Consider the following 12199-nt stretch of genomic DNA (forward strand, 5'->3'; position numbering starts at 1 on the left):
ATCCTATTCAATCTCACACCTTTCACTCTAGTGTGTAATTAGGAGATAGATTTGAGAAGACATTTGTTCCAAATTTTTGTAATTATTTAGGCAATATTATTAATCAAATCCTCAAACCTAGGAGAAGGGGGGATTCCCTCTCAAAGACCCCATCCTTGGGTGCAAGAGAAACAACATAAAAACTAGTTGGAGTTAACAAACATTGATAAAATGCCTCAGATGTTGCACTAGTGTCAAGGGAAAACTAAAGAAATGATTTCTATTGTTGATTATTATGTTATGACATAATTTAATCAATGATTTTTATAATGTTCCCTCTCCTCTAGTTGCTACTCAGTTGCACAGTTTTGCCTGTTAACCATCTTCGCAGGCAAATACAGAGGTTAGGAGATGATTGGCTAACCAAGGGGGACTTAGTCATTTATTTGGCCTTGGAAGCTTAAAAGGTGAAAACTTTATAATAGTTCATTATGAGACTTTTTCTAAAAATGGAAACATTTTATAAAATGACTCTATAAAGAGGGTGAACTAATGCTAATATTACAATATAAAGTTACTTTTACCTTAAGTGGCAATATTACATTAAAAGTGACTTTATAAAAGATGTTTATAAAGTGTAACATAAAATCATAAAGTGACCCCCATCTTGCACGCCTAGCTAGGCAATTCCAACTTTAAATAAAATGGCCCCACTTTAATAATTATTATAGCCTCATGAGGTATGCCCAAGCAAAAGAGAATATTCTCTTGGAATCATGGGATAATTGAATCCATAAATTGGGTGTGGGTTTGGAAGGAATAAAGGTATGTGCGAGCAATCATTTTGCCATTCTTGATTCATATTTTATTGATTTTTTCTCATGGAGAAGTATGATGTAAGCAATTGGAAATGAAAAATCCCATTATAGATCAGATTGGATGCAACCCCAATCTCTTCTAGCACTTAGAAGTTTGAAAAGAAGCTACATTCAGACTATTTGAGGGTTAATTGTGGTATTTTTGCAGCAACAATAACACTGAAGGTGTATTAAAAGCAAATTTGGGCTATTTGGAGACCCCCACCAACAACCATAATCATTATTGCAGTAGTTGTGCCCTTTCCAAGCAAGTCGTACCTCCCCTTTTGGCACCTGGGAAACCAAATAAAATAAATAAGGAGTTTTGAGGCTGCAATTTGTTACAAAATTTATTGTTAGCAATAAATATGAGAAAATTCAGGGTTTATTCAAGGTTATCAAGGCATATGTAGACTACACCAACAAATCATTAAGGAAAATTGTCAGAATTTGTTCATCTTGTCTGGTGACTCAGAGAAATTGGCTTCAGATTTACCTATTGTTACAACAAAAGTTTTTGATAATTATGGTGATAGCAAATAAATAACATTGGAGCCACTATCACCCCTTGGGAGCTCCTGTTTCATCCTATTCATCAATTCGGGCAATAAAATAAGCCTTTCCAGGAAAACTTGGGACACCTGGTATGCCAGTCTTGGCTCTAAATGCTACAAATTGTTCAATTCTTGAATTTCGTATTTGTTGCAGTAAAAATCAGAATTCTGATATTTATTTTCAGTCAATTATTAGTTTATATTTTGCATTTGTATTTCATCCTGCATTGTCAATCAAGCAAGCAAAAACCCCAAAAAACTTCAAACTCTCCAAAAAATCAAAAAAAAGTTACATTGGTTAAAGATTCGGTTTGAAACAAACCAATCAAATTTGGACCAATTCCTAGTTTGGGATGTTTCAATTTCCTCCTTTGAGTATAAAAAATAATTCTTGAATTTGTGAGTTATAACTAGGCAATTATACTAGTTGCATGTAGGGTTTTCTATATATGTAAAATGACCTAGTATGCATTTTTTTAAATGGAATAGTTATTAGTTATTAGTGTTGGCAAGAGACAATGCATCAATGATCAGATGTTTTCATTGATGGAAACTAGAGTCAGATATTCAATCCCCAGTTCATGATTCATTCATACCAGAAGATTGATTGAGGTCTGGTGAGGTCCGACCAGAAGAACAGGACATTCAACAGAGTGTACAGGAATTTGGCTAGCGGTTCAATTGTGTTGAGTAATTTGTGCTATGAATCTCACAGATGCATTGTGGACGTGTAAATTACCTTATTCTAGGTTTGTGTGCTCCGATGTTGAGTCTTGTGTAAGTTGGAAGATCTGGTAGACATGTTTTTGAGTAAAATAGTGTTCATCAACTGTAACGTGTGGAGATTTAGTATGCAGATCTTGCGGGTTGATTTTGGTGATTAGTTGTGTGTTTGAGGTTAGTGATCCAACATTTAGGAAGCGTGTGGACAATTTTCTTTGGTCCACATGATTGTTTTGGATCGGATTGAGCCGACTTGAGTAACATGTTTCATTTGTGTGTTATGTGGTTTTGGTTGACATGAAATAGACCTAAATTGATGTTGTGGACATATATGACCAATTGATTTGATCATTTTTTATATGGGTGGATATGAGTGAAGTGTTTGTGATCAATTGTGTGTTGTTTCATGTGTGTGGTTGAAGGATTTGTGCTTCGGAATACAACAGAATATCATAACAGAGCAGTGTTGTAGAATAGAGTATTTTATGCTTAACTGGAACTATTTTTGGCATTTGTAGATGTTGCTTATCAGTTCAAAAATTCCAATTATTATATGTAATCATTTGTAAGGCAGTGAGCCTTTCGAGGTTGTAGCCCTTATTGTAACTTGAGTAGTGCACTCTAGGAAGTGTATATGAATGCATGTGCATTCCCCTCATGTAATATTATTATACTTCTAACAAGGTATATTAATATTGCGGGTATCAATCCCACCATGGTTTTTACCTTAACTGGGTTTCCACGTAAAAATCTTGGTGTTATGGTGTTGTGGTTATTTTCTTTGTGTTGTTGCACTCTACTTTTATTCATTTGCATTAAGTGGTTTAGAAGACATATTGAGGATGTTAAAAATTGCAGAACATTGATTCACCCCCCTTCTCAGTGTTCCTTGATTCCAACAATAGGTATTAGATCTCGGTTCCCCGAAAGAAGTCTAACAACTTGAGGAGGATTCAGGAAAGTGAATCAATGGATTCGAACAATCTTAGACATCATCTTGTTGTAGCACTTGAGGATCTTGATCAAGCCCAAGTTGAGGTCCGGCAAGTGAAAGTAAATCTTAAGAATTTTGATAAATTCACTAAAACATTGAAGGATCAGTTGAACAAGTCAAGGGAGAAGAGAAAGGAAATTGTTGATAAGATAAAGGAGAAAGAAAGTCAAAGCATTGATGAAGAAACCTTGAAGGAAAAGATAGAAGAATGTGATAGACTTGCTAGAGCTAATAAAGTCCAAAACAATGAGATGGAAACCATTGTGATGAGATTGACAAAGGAGGTTGAAGAAAGGAAGAAGAATGAGGAGAAGATTGCTCAGTACCTGAAAGACAAATCTAAAGAATGTTGCAGACTTGAGAATGAAAATGGACAACTGAAGCTTGACCTGCAAGACTCCAGACAACATGAGGAAGATCTTGAAAGACAAATCATTCTTATTAAATATGATCTTGATGTTGCAAATAAGTATAAGGAGAAGTTTTGGGTTAGCTCAGCCAAGCTTGATGAAATGCTTGCAAGCCAGAAGAATCCTAATGATACTCAAGGTCTTGGATTTGAGAAGGGTAAAAGCTCTAAACCAACACAACAAAAGAATAATTCAAGAAGAACTCTAGTAAGGCAACCTAATGCTCATAAGTTTAATGGTAACTATTTTGTTTGCAATTGTTGTGCCAGTGAAGTGTGACACCTGCAGCTGCAACACAAACACTCAATAGATCATTACAAGCATGGTTAGAAAATTAAAAGCAAATAAAAGATGAACCATGACAAAGTGACCTATCTCCTCCTAAGAGATGCGAGTGTGGATTTTCTCTTAGATCTAGATAACCAATCCCAGTGACTTGACTACACCTAGATGGAGGATTTGAAATGATAATGATATGAAAGCAAGATGAGATTGATTATGCTAGATTGATCCAAGATTCTAATTAAGATAAAGATATGCATGATTAAGCTATGATGATGATGCAATTAAGCTAGAAAAGAGATTGATTAAGCTACATGATTCAACAATTATGCTAGAAAATGATCAAATTATACTAGATCTAAGATGCAATTGCTTATAATAACAATACTCAAATGATATGCTAGAATGGATATGCCTATAGTAACAATACCTAAATTGATATGAGATGGGATCCTTTGTGCTCCAAAATGGTAGATATTTATAGGATTTCCAAGGCCAGGGGTGAGGTGGCAAGAATCAACCGTCAAGATTGAGTCTGAAGATATCAAGGGTGAAATTGGAGGAGGTTGGAGAAGAGGTTGGAGGAAGGGACACTTGTCATCTCTGCGGTGACAAGTGTCCAAGAGAGGAGACATGTGGCCAAAGTGCCATGTGTCTCAAGGGAATAATATCCACACCATAGGAGGTTAGGATAAGGAGGTTAGAATGTGCGAGATAGGATAGGATTAGGCAAACCTAGGATTAGGTGGAATGGGTTAGGTTAGAGGGATGGTTAGGTTAGGAGGCATGTGGGTAATTTGAATTTAAAAATTCAAATAATGGGAAAAGACTAATTTATTTTCAACATCTCATAAATTGATTTGTTTTAATTAATTAGGGGATTAGAAGAATTGATTAAAATTGGGGGAAGATTAATTAATTTGAATTAATTAATCAAAGGGGACCATTGAAATGAACCTATTAAATAAATCCTTAGATTTATTAATAAGTAGATGAAAGGGAGAATTTAATCAAATTGTTAATGAATTCAATTAAATTAGGGAGGAGGATTAATTAAATAATTGCTTATTTAATTAATCAAAGGGGACTATTGAAATGAACCTATTAAATAAATCCTTAGATTTATTAATAAGTAGATGAAAGGGAGAGTTTAATAAAATTGCCAATGAATTCAATTAAATTAGGGAGGAGGATTAATTAAATAATTGTTTATTTAATTAATTATCTTCAGACCAATTTTAAGTGTATACAGCAATAAAGTTGGTCATATGGCTAGTCAGTGCAAAAATAGGATGATCAATAATGGTCCATCTTTTACTGGTGAATGTTTAAAATGCAATAAGTATGGTCATAAGGAAAATGTATGCAAAAGTGTGATGAATAACTTTCAGAATAGAAGAAATGTCAGATGTTATGCATGTGGTAGGCTTGGGCATGTTGCTAATCAATGCAAATCAAGGGGAAATCAAATGAACTTTAGACCTATGCAAGGAAATGTTGTTTGCTATGCTTGCAACAAATCTCATCACAATGCTAAGTATTGAAGAAGCAGAAATGTGAATAGGAGAGGTGTGGAAGACAAGAATAAGAATGTGAAGCCAAATGAGAAGGGTAAAGAAAAAGTTGAAGAGACCAGAGATCACATGAAAAAGACTTGGGTCAAGAAGAGTGATTCAGAGGCAAGAAGTGGGTCTACACCTGATTTGGATGTTGGAACTACATCCGGTAACTAAGCTAAGGTGTCCAACCTTGGGAAAAGTTATCATACAAATCATACAAACCCCCTGCTTGAGATATGTGCCTAATTCTGATAGGTTGCAGAGGTATGTGCGATGATCACAAATATTTTTTATGGATTTCCAAAAGAGTTTGAGCATATTAGAAGGTCTGGAGAAGATTTTTGTGAAATGCAGAGTATCTGGAAGTATTAGGCTTAAGTGCATTTATTATACCTAAAATTTAGGTGTTTCATGCTTAAAATCATCATAGAAATCATAGCAAACTAGACTAAAAGGAACAATCACAAAATTCCTTAACTAATTAAGCCAATTCTAAACATAAATCAATATAATGAATGCAAAATAGAATGATTTTAACAATTAAAACTCCCTCATTCTGCATTATAGCTTCCATTGTCCTTCTCCAAATTATGTGTGTGGGTGGCTCTCAGATATTACACTGGGATTCTTGTATAGATTAGACACAATAATTTAAAAGATCATGAGTGTTCGAAAATGGAGAAATGAGGTTGAATTTATAGATGTTTTAGATAGATTGGGTGAGATATTGAACTGAAGTGTTCATTGATAGTTGAACTGATTTGATTGATCAGACAACTCATTTTGATTGATCTGTTAAGTGGATTGATTGGAAAGATAGCTCAATTGATTGATTAGTCAACTAGATAGATTGGCTAGTTAACTGAATTGATTGAGAGAAGACTAAATAGATTGATTAGTCAGAAAAAGGTGATTGAGAATGAAAAGGGAAGATTGAAGAGTTAACTGATTAGTTAATTGATTTGATTGATCAGTTATGATTTTCAACATCTGTTGTAGGATTTTTGAATTGAAAATCAATTTCATTTTTATTTGGATTTGAATTTTGATTTTCGAATGATGAAATTGAAATGCACATTCACTTGAAATTTGATGAAATTCAAATTTGCTGAAATGTGAATTTGGGAGAAATGAAATTAATTAAAATTAGTTGAAATTCGAATTTGGGGAATTGGAGGATGAATTAATTAATTAATTAATTTAAATAAAATTATTTAATCATTAGAAATGGAATTAATTAAATAATAAGATTATTAATTAAGAAATTAAATCATGATTAATTAAATAATTAATATTTAAGAAAGGTTAAATGATTAATTGATAAAGGAGATAGAAAATGAATAATTAGTAATGTGAAAGGTGATGATTGAATTAGTTAGAAGAATTAATTAGCTTAATTAAATAATTAAAAAATTATTTAACTAATAGGACAATTAATTAGCACATGATTGATGAGACATTTTTAGGTGTCTACATTAGGTATGCGGAGGATAAAAGGCAAATTTACTTTTCATTTTTTACTTTGCATTTGAAGCAAAAGAGCAGAAGAGTGTAGTGAAGCAGAATTTTCAGAAACTCGAAGCGAAAAGAAGATTTGTCATGCGATCTTGCATCCGGTTGAAAGGTATTTATCTGTGAAACCCCTTTCGGTTGAAGTTTGAAATTTTGGAATTGGTAAATGGTTGCATCTGGTACTGCGACTCCTTTGGTTGTTGAAATCACTGAGCGTGCACAACCAAACTTCAAGAATCATCCTTTCATCTCAATGGAAGATGATCCTAAAAGTATGTTTTCATTCATGCCCTATGGAGTATTGCACATTGAAGACATTAGGGTATTCATGCACTGTCCCATTGAGGAATTGGAAAGCTCACAAATATTGAATCTGTATAATAATCATCTATCCAATAAGAGTTCGATGTTGAAACCAGAATTTCAAGGATTGGAAGACAAGGGTTTTGCACAGTTTGTTAGTTTTCCGATTCTCTATGAATATGAATGAATCTGGTACATATTGAGCCAAGTACATGATGAATTCATGTGGTTGGACAAGCCCCACAAAATCACCAAGATAGTCATTCAAGTTGTAACAGGATTATGTGCATGCAGAGAGTTGTCATCCTTGAAGTTTATCAAGAATGACATTGTGACTAATACAACTGGGTAAAAATTTGACAATGGACACCAATAGGCGTGTAAATCAAGGATTACCTATACAATTATGGTGACTCCAAAGTCCGGAATAAGAATCTATGGGGTTATTTCAATAATTTCTAGAAGGAAATGCATAAGAGGGAAACCTAAGATCATTGTGGGGAAATATCAAGACACCATCTATTTTATGGTAGATACCAATCAATATTTGATGGAAGTCATAGATCCCCAAACAATATGGATTATGTCTATGGGTTATAAGGTCGAAGAACAAATTTTGGAACTATATGCAAAACACCTATTGAGTAAACCGGTGCACCCTAATGAGGAAAGGTTCGGAACATACAAAGAGAGGAGCTTAAAACTACATCAATGGTTCAAGAAACCGGTGATCCAAAAGAAGGTGAGGAAGGAGGTAGAGGCTCTTGCAGACAACATGGAGATATCAAAGGAAGCAGTCTGGAAAGCTAAGGAGCAGACTGTGAAGAAGGAGACTAAACCAAAAGCATCTAAGCCTAAGCCAAGGCAAACCAAAAGCACAGCTCCCTCCTCCAGTCCTACAAAGCCTGCAAGCAAGCCCAAATCTTTAGTCAAGCTACCCAGTGGTGGTGAGAAGAAGAGGAAGACAGTCAAATTTGTGACTATGGATGATGAGGAAACTAAATCAGATGAAGCTATAAAGGAGGTGAAGGCTAAATCTGCTAAAGCCTCCAAAGTTGCAAAAGAGAAACCATTTGGTGGAGCCAAACATGGTAAGAAATCTAAGACATCTAAACTTGATGAGGCATTAAAGAAAGGAAAACTTGAAGTTAAGCCTCCTATGTCTTTGGATGAGAATGTTAATGAGGTTTTGAAGAATGGTAACTTGAAGCCATTAATAGAATGGTATGAAAATTTTGATGAATCTAGCAAAAGAACTTTAGAAGAAGCAATTGTAGAATACTTGAATGTATATAGTAAAGATCTGATTGAACTAATGATAGTCATACCCAAGAGCTTGTGTGAAATTTTGGATAGTAGGAGACAAACAACAAATAAGTAAGATGAGAGATTGAAGGAATATCTGTTAGTCAACTTATGTGCAGTCATTTCTAAGGAGGAGATAGATAGATTACTTAAACTAGCAAAGAATGAGTTCAGGAGTAAATACTAAGTGAATAAAATCATGTTTGGAAAGATTGATGGGGTTGCAAAGGAAAAAGAGAATATTTTGACAAAAGTTATGTTAGATAATCAGTATGAAGTTAATCAGGTTAAAGGACAAGAATAATCTCATCCAAAAGAGAAAAACATGCCATCACAAGCCGAGCAGGCAATGAATGATACATTTGTCCCTAAAGTCCAGACTGTTGAGCAGGTAGAGGTTAATGTTGAGGATGCGGATGCAGGGAAAGTAGATGAAGGAATGGACAAGGTTGACAATCTTCCAGTTGATGCAGTTAATCCTTTGATTCTTGAGAAGAATGCAAAAAAGGAGAAGATGGAGGTTAAGATTGAAGTTAAAATTGAGGCAAAAGACACTGCAGAGACAGTGAAGGGAAAGCAAGTCATTGATGATCCAAAGTTTATTCAAGGTCTGATTAACCTCACTTCTCTGTCTCTAATTCAAAAGCTTCAACTTGCATCATTTGCACAAGCAAAAGCTAGTGAAGGATAGTATGTTGCTAACCCTGGCAACCAGTATTTTTGAGAAGTTGATGCCCTCATTTCAAAAGGATACTTTGAACACTCCATCCAGGCAGTTAAAAATTTTGATCAATTTTATAGATACACATTTTGAGTCTTTTGAAAATCCTATTGAGGAGAGGTCCCAAATGAATTCAATGCAAAGAGGCTCCAAAATTTGAAAAATATGATTGCCAAAGACAAGGTCACTTTAGATGTCTGTGTAAAGAGTATGGAAGATGCATTGTCCGAAGGTGGAAACTTATACAAATCATGCTTATCTTAGTCCAAGTTCATTATGGACATTAAGAAGAAGTCTAAGGTACATGAGAATGAGATAGAATGCATATCTCAGTCAGTTTATCCCCTGTCAGTATCATTGAGCACTCATAAAAATCAGGTAATATCATTACTTGAGAAAATCATAAGTTTGAGCCATGACCAAGAGAGAATAATTGGTAGAGTTGGAGAAATTAGGAGTCTCATTACTCCTAAGTTGGGCATTATGTTGAGTGCTCTTAAGGATGCTCAAGATTCTCTAGCTAGCGGTGATCCGAAAGATGTAAAAACAACAAATGCACAATTTTTCTTGTTTAGTGGATTCATAATGGTGTTGGAGAATCTACAGAAGGGATGGGATAGTCACTTGGACATATTGAAGAGTTCTTATGTAGACATCTTCAAAATCTTGTGAGTGTGTAAGGACTATGTATACATATGTAAATAGCAGTTTTGGTTTGAATTTTTGGTTTTTGGATCCCTACCTTTTCCATTGATGTCAAAGGAGGAGAGTAGAGGATTGAAAAATGTTGATCTTAGGGGGAGTTATTGATCTTAGGAGTCTGGTTGATAGATTTTTGGTTTGTAGTGTATTTATCTTGGTTTTGGTCTGACACTTAGTCATTTTTCAATAAGTGTTGCCATCAATGTTAAAGAGGGAGATTATTGGCAAGAGACACTGCTTTCATGATCAGATGTTGTCATTGATGGTAACTAGAGTTAGATATTCAATCCGTAGTTCATGATTCATTCATACCGAAAGATTGATTGAGGTCCGGTGAGAATAACGGGACATTTGACAGAGTGTTCAAGAATTTGGATGGCGGTTCAGTTGTGTTGAGTACTTTATGCTATGAATCTTGAAGATGCATTGTGGACATGTAAATTTCCTTATTCCAAGTTTGTGTGCTCCGGTGTTGAGTCTTGTGTAAGTTGGAAGATCCGGTAGACATTTTTTGAGTAAAACAGTGTTCATCAATTGTAACGTGTGGAGATTCAGTGTGCAGATCTTGTAGATCAATTTTGGTGATTGGTTGTGTGTTCAAGGTTAGTGAGCCAACATGTGGGAGGCATGTAGACAATTTTCTTTGGTCAGCATGATTGTTTTGGATCTAACACGTTTCATTTGTGTGTTATGTGGTTTTGGGATGAGATGAAATAGACCTAAATTGATGTTGTGAATATATATGACTAAATGATTTAATCATTTTTTATATGGGTGGATATGAGTGAAGTGTTTATGAGCAATTGTGTGCAATTTCACGTGTGTGGTTGAAGGATTTGTGCTCTAGAATACAACAGAATATCAAAACAGAGTATTTTGTGCTTAACCGGAACAATTTTTGACATTTGTAGATGTTTCTTATTAGTTCAGATATTCCAATTATTATATGTAATCATTTGTAAGGCAGTGAGCCTTCTAGGGTTGTAGCCCTTATTGTAACTTGAGCAATGAGCTCTAGGTAGTATTCATGAATGCATGTGCATTCCCCTCATGTAATATTATTATACTTATAACAAGGTATATTAATATTGTGGGTCTCAATCCTACCGTGGTTTTTCCCTTAACCGGGTTTCCACATAAAAATCATGGTGTTATGGTGTTGTGGTTATTTGCTTTGTGTTTTTCCACTCTACTTTTATTCATTTGCATTAAGTGGTTTAGAAGACAGATTTGTTGGGTGAATATTTTGTCACCAGCGTACTAATGACAATATATATAATTCACATAAAGCTATGCTGAGAAATTAATCTCTCCTCTCATCAAGGGGAGGTTCCCTATCATTTCTCCTCTAATTAATAAGGAATTGAATTTGTTGGTTGGTGTTGGGCATATAACTCTCTTTTTTCAGAGTTTATGTATTCTCCCTTCACCTGGTTACAATTTATCTATCTCTTTAGATACTTAAAGAAAAGAACTATGAATCTAGCAAACTACACCAAGAGTTACTATTTAGCAGCACAAAGTCTTCTTGATGGTAACACTAACTCAAACTGATTATTACAAATCAAACAATTAGAAACTTAGCTTATAGCTCAAAGTATTCAAGTATAAATTTCTAATCCTTTAAACTACAAGTAACTGCAGCAATACAAAGCTTACCACTAGTTACTTAATTTATCAGAAGGTTTCCCAAATACGTTAAGAGCACATAGTCTACTTGCACGATTCAGGAGCTCTTTAACTCACATAACAATATCTAAAAGATCAAATAAATAAAGAACATATATATTCAATGGACATAGGAACATTAAATTATATAAACAATTTTCTTGATACAACACAAAATTTGAGATCAACAAAATTGTTATCTTTATTTGCTTGATAGAATTTTCACGACAAAATCCCAAAGTCTTAGTTGGGATAAAAATTGTGCAGAGTTTTGCTAAGCATGAAAAAGATAATTATTTACAAATGAGGTCCTCCTTATATAGGAAAATAAGTTGAGAAAAAGGTGGGCACAGTTGACTTATTCAACTGCACAGTCCCATTTTACTACAACTACAACATAAAGAAAACGTGCAGTTGCATAAAAATTGACAGCATCTATCAGTGCAACTGCAAAAATAAAAGGTGCCAAAAGGGGTCACTTCATTCTTCATTCTCCTCCTCATTGGATTTCTGAAAATCTTCGAACTTAGCCAGGATAGCTTTCATCTCTACTTCGTTCGGCATCGGGGTAGAACTTGTGATCACTCGGACGCAGGAAATTGCATCTTTAGTCTTTACCTATTTCTTTTT

Source organism: Cryptomeria japonica, chromosome 4 (genome assembly GCF_030272615.1).
Source record: "Cryptomeria japonica chromosome 4, Sugi_1.0, whole genome shotgun sequence".
In the NCBI taxonomy this organism is placed as follows: Eukaryota; Viridiplantae; Streptophyta; class Pinopsida; order Cupressales; family Cupressaceae; genus Cryptomeria; species Cryptomeria japonica.